Raw genomic sequence first — 9,846 nt, 5'->3', positions numbered from 1 at the left:
ACCGATGTGGCGAAGAGTAATTTAGCACTGTCGCTAACATCTCAATATCAATGTTACAACTACTTATCGTCCACGCCTCACTTCCATATGAGGCTGTACTCCAGATAAATACTTTCAAGGTTTCCTAATGCTTACATTTGTATTTAATTTTCCACAAAAGCTTTTTCACTTTTGCCAGTCTGAATTTAATTCGCTCCTTACTTCTAATGACGTCAGTTAGTTTGTTGGTAAGTAGCAAAATGATACTATTACTTTTACATCTCGTTTTCTAAATTAATTTTCCCAGGGTAACCTGATTTAATTAAATTATACTCCATTACTCCTGTTTTGCTCTTTTTTAAATATCTTTTCAAGAAAAATCCGTACCGTTCAACTGTTCTTCCAAGTGCATTGAGGTCTCTGACAACTTTAGAACGTCGTCGACAAAACTTAAAGTTTTAGTTCATTTCCTAAATTTATCCTTAGATCTTTTTACTGCAGCCTCCGCAGAGAGAGTAAATAACGTTGGGAACAGGGTTCAAGCCTGTCTTGTTCCCTTCCCTACTACAGCCTGTAACGGGACGTCCTCCTCTGGCATTACGTTTCCTCAACAGTAGTTGTTGATAGCAGCAATATTTTTCGAATTTTGAACAGGCCAATATCAACTCAGTTGCTTTTCTCCAAACTTCCATATAATTTCGTACATAGTATGTTATATTTCAAGCTAAAATTTATGAAATAAATTACTTTATAAAATGTTTTAGTCTCGATGTTAGAATAGATAAGTAGTGGTTCTGAATGTACAGTTAAAATTATCTTTTTTAGAAAAGTCTGAAATTACGAATAAATGGCATACTTAAAACCTCTATTCTTAATTACGCAAAACAATACTCGTTACTATATTTCTGGACTCATTTATGAAATAATAATGAAACAGAAACTAATAGAAATTCATTTGTTAAGAAAAATTGTAAGCGCCTTGGAATATAGTTATTTCCGCAGAGTGTTGGAGTCGTAAGCATGCCTATGTTGTGATCGGACGTATTTTTGTGCGAAAAATGTAATTCCGGCTTTGTTAACGTGAAAAATCAAAAGACTATATGATATACTAAAATGTGAGAAAATATACTTACGTAAAACCAAAAATTCTGTAACAACAATCTTCAAATTCAACCTTGAGGACCTAAAATGTGACAATTTCAGCTTCAAGAATCAGACCTCTAGCCATGAAGAACTGGATCCAACTCACCATGACGAGAGGAGTAAACTAGAAAGTTTATTGTGATCTTCGCTCCTCTCAAATTTTTCATAAAAGATTTTCCTTATTGTGGACAATAGCTACAATTAGGAAGGAAGGGCAGATTACAATCCTCCCTTTCGTGTTCTTTTCATAACTGCAGATATGTCGTAGGTAAGTTACGGAAAATTGTTCTGTTCAGTAACAGTTTGTTTAGTTACTTGTGTAAGTTACTTCAAATCATATAGGTGCATCATATAGGTGCCGTCACACACGACATTTGTGAGCAACAAACGTTGACTGTGAGGCATCTTAGACAGAGAAAGCAAAATTTCCAAGAAAAATGCATGGGTTATGTAGGAATGACCACATTTCGCAATCATCAACGGATTCCATATACGAACAGTTGAGGTCCTCAGCTGGGAAGCATTTCGTCTAATGTTGCCGCGAAAGGCAGCTAAACGAGCCTCACTCAATGCCGACTTTCTCACAAGCGAAAAACATATTGTTGTCAACTTAAAGAGTATTTGCACGACAGGCATGGCCAATCTACACAACGATCATGATTTCTGATAGAACATTCTCCTACAATACTGATATTTAATGTTAATACACCCACTTTACCAAATGTTTCTACTGCTACTGATACACTTGTCCAAGCGAATTGTTCAATCAATTTCCGTTTTCATTTCTCCTCGCATATATCTCATCAAACATCTTTAGTGAGTGTTTGTTTGAACATGCACTGGACAATGCAATCATTCTAAAATGAAGATTGCTTAGAAAACATTCGTGTGATTGTTCCTACGTGTAGCTGAAGAGTGTGGGACGTTTTGAAAATAGGACTAGAAGTAGGATATTGAACGAATACAGAGAAGGGCGTCACGAGCAGTCACAGATTTATTTGACCCTCCGAAGAGCGTCACGGATATGCTGAAAATTCCGAATCAGCAGACAACGCAGACTATGCCGACAAAGCCTACTTCCATAGATACCAAGAATCTGGGACTGTACCACAGTTTCCTGTCGATCGCTCCCGTAGGGACCTCGAAGTTAGGTACCAGGAAGACGAGATTATACCGGTTGTAATTATACTGAAGAAGTCCTTCACGCATTACATTCGTGAATGGAACGGGAAGAAATCGTAATAGTAGGCACAAGTGGAAGTACCTGCAGGGTGACAGTTATTGAACTATACGAAAAAAACGTAAATTAGTTACAAACTACCGCGGGCACACACATGTTTCCTCATATAAACGTCACTGAAGATATTCGGATTTAGGTTACGACATGTTAGATATGCCTGCCATGATAGGTGATGATGTGGCGCAGACGAATAGCGAAATTCTGCATGACCCGCTGAAGTGTCGGAAAAATTCTTCTTGAATGGCTGTTTTCAGCTGAGCAATGGTTTTGGGGTTACTGCTGTACACCATGTCTTTGAAATAGCCTCACAAAAAGTAATAGCATATGTTTAGCTCCCGAGAATATGGGGGCATATCGAGACCCTTGCCAGTGGCCTCTGGGTACCCAAGAGCCAGAATGTCGTCGCAAAGTGCTCCACCAGGGCATCAAACACTCCTGCTTCGATGGGCTCGAGCTCTGTCTCGCATGAACCACATCTTGTCGGAATCAGTGTCCTTTGGATAATGCGGATGAAATCATCTTTAAAAACCTTCACGTACCGCTCGGTATTCACCGTGCCAACAAGGAATATCGCATCGATTATTCCGTCACTGGACATTTCACACCACACAGTCATCCCACCATACAATCACCCGTTGAGAATGAAGAGACTTATCGTGATATGCGGATTCTCAGCCCCACAAATGAGCCAATTGTGCTTATTGACGAACCCACCCAAATGAAGCTGGGCTTCGCTACACCAAACCACACTAATTCCCATCATGCCCGCGGCGAACCATGCAGTTTGAACGTACTAACGCATCGTTCAGAAATTATGACGATTTTATTTCATATAGTTCAATAATTGTCACCCTGTACATAAATGCATGGCATTTCCGTAATTACATTCTTATTAGCTTTGTGTTCTGTAATTTCTTCATTACTGTTCCGTGGAACGTATCACAGGAATGTGTGGCCCGAAGACAGAATGAATCAAATCTGGAGAAGTTAATGAGTGGTACAGAAAAAGTGAGAAAATGGGACTACGGCAGCACGGTAGTTCAAACACGATCTATATTTATATTTGGTAAGCCGGTGAGACGACCAACATTGGCATATGTTTAGCGAATGCCAGAAGTATAAACAAGGAAGTCATCAAGTCGGTCACAGCACACTAGGTGGCTAGTAACCATAGCATAATCATTATAGACATTCATGACAATGTTACATACCACCCTACAGACAATCGACTCATTATCAATGAGATTTTCACTCTGCAGCGGAATGTGCGCTGATATGAAACTTCCTGGCAGATTAAAACTGTGTGGCGGACCGAGACTCGAACTCGGGACCTTTGCCTTTCGTGAGCAAGTGCTCTACCAACTGAGCTACCCAAGCACTCCTGAAAGAAAGGATATTGCAGAGACAGGCAAAGGTCTCGAGCACGAGTCTCGGTCCGGCACAGAGTTTCAATCTGCCAGGAAGTTTCATATCAGCGCACACTCCGCTGCAGAGTGAAAATTTCATTCTGGAAACATCCCCCAGGCTGTGGGTGAGCCATATCTCCACAATATCCTTTCCTTCAGGAGTGCTAGTTCTGCATGGTTCGCAGGAGAGCTTCTGGAAGGTAGGAGACGAGATACTGGCAGATGTAAAAGCTGTGAGGACGGGGCGTGAGTCGTGCTTGGGTAGCTCAGTTGGTAGAGCACTTGCCCGCGAAAGACAAAGGTCCCGGGTTTGAGTCTCTGTCCCGCACACAGTTTTAATCTGCCAGCAAATTTCAGTCGACTCATTATCAGCAAAGCGGACTGGAACGAAATAACAACGTACGTACAAGAGAATCTAAACAACAATGTAACCGGTAGTAGTGATTACTGGACTAACAAATTAATCGAAATATTGCAAACTGCACAAAACATTGCTATGCCACGAATATCAAATAAGTCAAGGACAAAAGCATCATGGAGCAGTGAAATAACAAGACATAGACAGGACATGAGACAGAACAGAGAACTGTGACAAAAACTAGCATAGACAGATAAGATTATAAGACTACATAAAAGCCAAGGACGTACCTAATAATGTAGTACAGACGGCAAGGAAACAGCACTGGGAGGAACACATCTGAACGCAATTGCAAGCCAACATCTGGGGTCAACCCTACAAAATAGTTGTGGAAAAAATAACTCCCTGTTAGTTCCATCAACAGTGAAGCTGAGTGACAGCACAGTGACACAATGAAAGAGAAATACAGCGCAGTTCCTGCTCAAGGCTCTCCTATCACTTGATGACCCAGCCACATCAGCACAGCACAGACAAATACGGCAATTAAACAGGAAGTATAACGATAATCCATCCATTCGCGCGGGAGGGGGTTGCATTAGCAGTAGCCATATTAAAGAACAAGAAATCTCTAAGCCCAGACAAAGTACACTCAGGAACAAACAACATATTGCACCGCTAGTAATACCACACTTAACAGACTTATTATATGACGCCCTGCGGCTGTGCACGGTACCTGTGTCGTAGAAGACAGTTACTACTGTAGTCATTAAAAAAATCAGCCGACAAAGAAGCTCCAGAGCCGAAATCTTACAGAATAATATCCATTTTTAATTTTCTGTGTTACAGGAATGGAATCTGTGCAACCGCGTACAGGCGCACAGAGAGCTCTGCAGCCCTATCCCACATCAGTACGGATTCAGAGCACGTAAATCAATCGACGACGCAAGCAATAAAGTTTTCCAGATTGTAGGGCACACCTCATGATAACACGCAATAGCAATTTTAATTGACATTGCAGGCACCTTGGACATTCCTTGGTGGCGTGCTTTGGTGGCGCGACTTCGCAAACTTCAGGTACCAGCAACCCTGTAAAATAGTTTCCTCGACTGTTGTAAAAACAGAGTAGCGGACTGGCAGGTGGGCTGCCACAGAGCAGTCAAAAGGATTACAAACGGATGTCCCCAAGGTTCGATTTGCGGTCCCACTTTGAGGCATATCACATTCGAACCCCTCCTACATCTAATAGATTGGCACGAGTGGACTGACGAGTCGTAGGCTATGCTGAAGACCTGCTTGTAGTGGTATCAGCAGACACAAGATTCGTATTAGAGAGCAAAGCCAGTGGTATCCTGAACACTATATGAGAGGCGTTTGAAAAGTCCGTGCAAAGTTGAGAGATGTCACCACCGAGGCGTATAGACGTCATGTTTAGTTAGTAGCATCTTTGGAAAGAACACACACCAAGTTTCAGACATATTGGTCTATTTCTTTGTGTTTGACATTCTTGTGAATCAAGGAAATCGAGTGATTGTCAAAAAAAGGACGAAACAGAATTTCGTGTGGTGATTAAACATTACTTTATGAAAGGCAAAACGCCTCAGGAGACTAAAGAGGAGCTTTATAAACATTACTGTGACTCTGCACCTTCGATTACAACAGTTTATAAATGGTTTCAAAATTTTAGGAGTGGCCATAAGGGCACAAGTGATGCTGAACGTTCTGGACGCCGTGTGGAGGTTACGACTCCAGAAATCATTGATAAAATCCATGGTATGGTGATGGATAACAGAAGAGTTAAGGTGCGTGAGATTATTAATGCTGTGGGCATCTCGAATGAACGGGTACATAATATTTTGCATAAACATTTGGACATGAGAAAGCTATCCGCAAGATGTGTTCCGCCATTGCTCACGCTTGACCAAAAACGGAATCGTGTGAAGTGTTGCAAAGATAGTTTGCAGCTGTTCAGGAAGAATCCGCAGGACTTTAAAGGTCGTTTCGTCACCGTGGATGAAACATGGATACATTACTATACTCCTGAGACCAAACAACAATCTAAACAATGGGTTACCAAGGGAGAATCTGCACCAAAAAAGGCGAAGAACATTCCTTCGGCCAGAAAGGTTATGGCTACTGTATTTTGGGATTTGCAAGGGACAATCCTCATCAACTATCTGGAAGACGGTAAAACTATTACAGGTGCATATCATTCATCGTTATTGGACCGTTTGAAAACCGAGGTGCAAGAGAAACGCCGGCGATTGGACCACACAGAAGTCCTTTTCCATCATGACAATGCACCAGCACACACCTCAGCAGTTGTGGTCGCAAATTAATGGAAATAGGATTGCAACTCGTTTCACATCCGCCTATTCTCCAGGCTTGGGTCCTTTGGACTACTATTTGTTCCCCAATTCTTCAAATTGTGGAACAAAGATTTTATTCAAACGAGGAGGTGATTGCAGCAAATAATAGCTATTTTGCAGACTTGGACCATTCCTATTATTAGGAAGGGATCAACAAATTGGAACAGCGTTTGACGAAGTGTATAAGTCTAAAAGGAGACTATGTCGAAAAACAAAGAAAGGTTTATCCCAAACACATAAGTAGTTTTTATTTTTGCACGGACTTTTCAAACGTCCCTCGCACAATACTTGGTACAATACGAATAAATTGCCGGCCGATGTGGCCGAGTGGTTCTAGGCGCTTCAGTCTGGAACCGCGCGACCGCTATGGTCGCAGGTCCGAATCCTGCCTCGGGAATGAATGTGTGTGATTTCCTTAGGTTAGTTAGGTTTAAGTAGTTGTAAGTTCTAGGGGACTGATGACCTCACATGTTAAGTTCCATAGTGCTCAGAGCCATTTGAACGAACAAATTAACAACTGCGGCACACAAACAGTTTATATACTAATATGAGGCATACCCAGCGATGAAAATAAACAACGCAAACATCAAAAAATGCAGGAGGCACAACCAGCTATACAGATAAACAACAGAAACAACAAAAGAGAAAAAAATTACATATTGCTTGGGAGTACATGTTGATAACAAACATTACTAAATCAGCACATAAATAAGGCCGAAATAGTCTTACGCAAATTAGCACGTTTAAACAACACACACAAGAGACTACGTGTCACGCATATCAGAGCATACCAGTAGTTCTCTACGAGTCAGCATTGTGCTTCGCGCCAACTGTTCGGGCGCGTAGACTCATCCCTGCGACAAACAGGATAATTGTGAGATGCGGATAGAGGAATGTGCTCCTGACATTGACAGGGGCATCCAGAATCAACTCAGTAGCGGCACCGTGTGTGGCATTGGGTGTCTTTCCAGTAGATATAACCACAAATACCGAGCTGCATCCTACTGGCTGTACAACACAAGATCTAGCAAGACCAGGGAAATTACAGAACAAACTATGGAGCAGAAACGGCAAATGAACTCCGGGCGGGTTGACATCTGGCAATGAGAGTGGAACCAAAGTGGTAAGGGTCGTAGGCTGTTCACCTTTTTCCCCAACTTCAGAAAGCGGACACGGGAGAAATGTGAGAACCGGTTCGGCCCTTATCCAGAGCATTTGCAGCGCGTTTCACTTGCTGACTGCACTACCAGAAATCACCATACAGACACTACAAGAAACACTAAATGGTGAAATAGCAATACACGGAGAAATTAGAATAGAAACCAGTTAATTTATTAAGCAGGATTGTTCGTGGCTTATTATTGTTCCAAGGGCCACGTAAAACATGTAACTGACTACATTAAGATAGAAAAACTATAACACAATCGAGCTTGTTAATTAACACACATATAATGATGGACAAACATAACACTCAACGGATACAACAAATCCCACTGCACTGATCAGCCAGAACGTTATGACCACCGACCTAGTATCGATATAAACCCGTCCAGGCGATAGAGGCGGCATCTGGCGAGGAGTGACTGCTAGTCACACACACGCTCGGTGTATGTAGTATCAGCGATCGCGCTGTCCGTGTGCGGTTTGGGCGTTCGAGGAGTGCTGTAGTGAGTATCTTCAACACATGGCGAAACCAAGGTGAAACCAGGCTCAGAGGTCGTGGGGTTGGGCGGCGGCCCATCATTAAAGATGTCGGATGTCGTAGGCTGGGCGGACTGGTAAAACAGGACCGGCGCGACACGACGGCTGTTACGTATATGGTCATAATGTTCTGATGACCAGTGTAAATGTAGAATAGAGACCAATTCCAATGTGTGTGAAATCTTATGGGACTTAACTGCTAAGGTCATCAGTCCCTAAGCTTACACACTACTTAACCTAAATTATCCTAAGGACAAACACACACACCCATGCCCGAGGGAGGACTCGAACCTCCACCGGGACCAGCCGCACAGTCCATTACTGCAGCGCCTTAGACCGCTCGGATAATCCCGCGCGGCAGAATAGAGACCTGTCAGTAGATTAAGTGTGACAGATCGTGGTCAGTTGTTGTACCAGGCGCTACATTAAACTTGTAGTTAGACCACATAAACGTACAACAACTTTAATACAAGTAACCTAACTAATCAAAACACACACACAGTAAAAAAGCACTAACAAAATGTAGGTATTAGAACAGTTATACGAGAGATGACTCGACTGGTGACACTCGAGACGTGAACTGTCTCGTATAATAAACTAATTATCAGACGCGCTGCCCAGGCACGTCGGGCTAAAGGACACGTTCCGAGAGCACCACCCGGACCAGCGTCGGTGAAGGAACAATTATCTCCAACACTCATCTTTCCTGTCTTCTTTTTCTTCTCTTCTTAACAATTAATACTTTATAATTTTCCAGCAACTTCACAAAGACACAAATACTGTACACAAAAACATAAAGTTCACAATAGAAGAACAACAAGAAAACTCACTCAACTTTCTAGACATAAACATAAGGAAAGACAATAATAAATACACATTTGACATATGCAGAAAGCCGTAACAAGTGGCATTATCTTAAACGCAACCTCAAACCACCCACAGAATCACAAAGACAGCGATCAAATACATGTTAAACAGACTGAACAGGATCCCCCTAAACACTTATAAAAGAAATATCATTAAAATGGATACAAAGAAAAAATGGCAGAAAAACTAGACAAAAAATTAAAGAGGTAAATAATGGAAAAACTAACCAAACTACAACAACTCATACAACTTACACTACTACAAAAAATGTCATACAATGACCTACCAAAACAAATTCACATATAAAATAGGTACATATACAAGAAACAAGGCGTAAACATTGCTTACAGAACAAACAACTCAATCAAAAGCGCATCTCAAAACTGAAATTAAAACCAGACGGATACCATCAATATGGTATTTATCAAGCTCAGTTGCAGAGATTGTGAAAAGATGTACATTGGAATGACTGGCAGGACATTCGACACAAGATGAACATATCAGAGTATTTAAATACGGTACAAACCATTCAAGAACACCATAAACCAAGCAATGCTGAAAAATATGAATACCATAAAAATCAGTAAAGACGGGCACCTCCTCACTTTCCAAGAAAATTTCCACATACACAGAGCATTAACACAAAATAAACAGTTTCTCAATGACCTAATAAATACTGGAAACCGGACTCTATATAAAATAATTGATGAAATTACATGAAAAAGAAAACAGCCTTTTCCATCTTTCACACCCTCCTACTCTCCCACAACTCCCCCCCCCCCTCCT

This window comes from Schistocerca nitens, chromosome 6, assembly GCF_023898315.1.
Source record: "Schistocerca nitens isolate TAMUIC-IGC-003100 chromosome 6, iqSchNite1.1, whole genome shotgun sequence".
Taxonomy (NCBI): Eukaryota; Metazoa; Arthropoda; class Insecta; order Orthoptera; family Acrididae; genus Schistocerca; species Schistocerca nitens.
The sequence above is the reverse complement of the archived record's forward strand: the minus strand, read 5'-3'. Positions refer to the sequence as shown.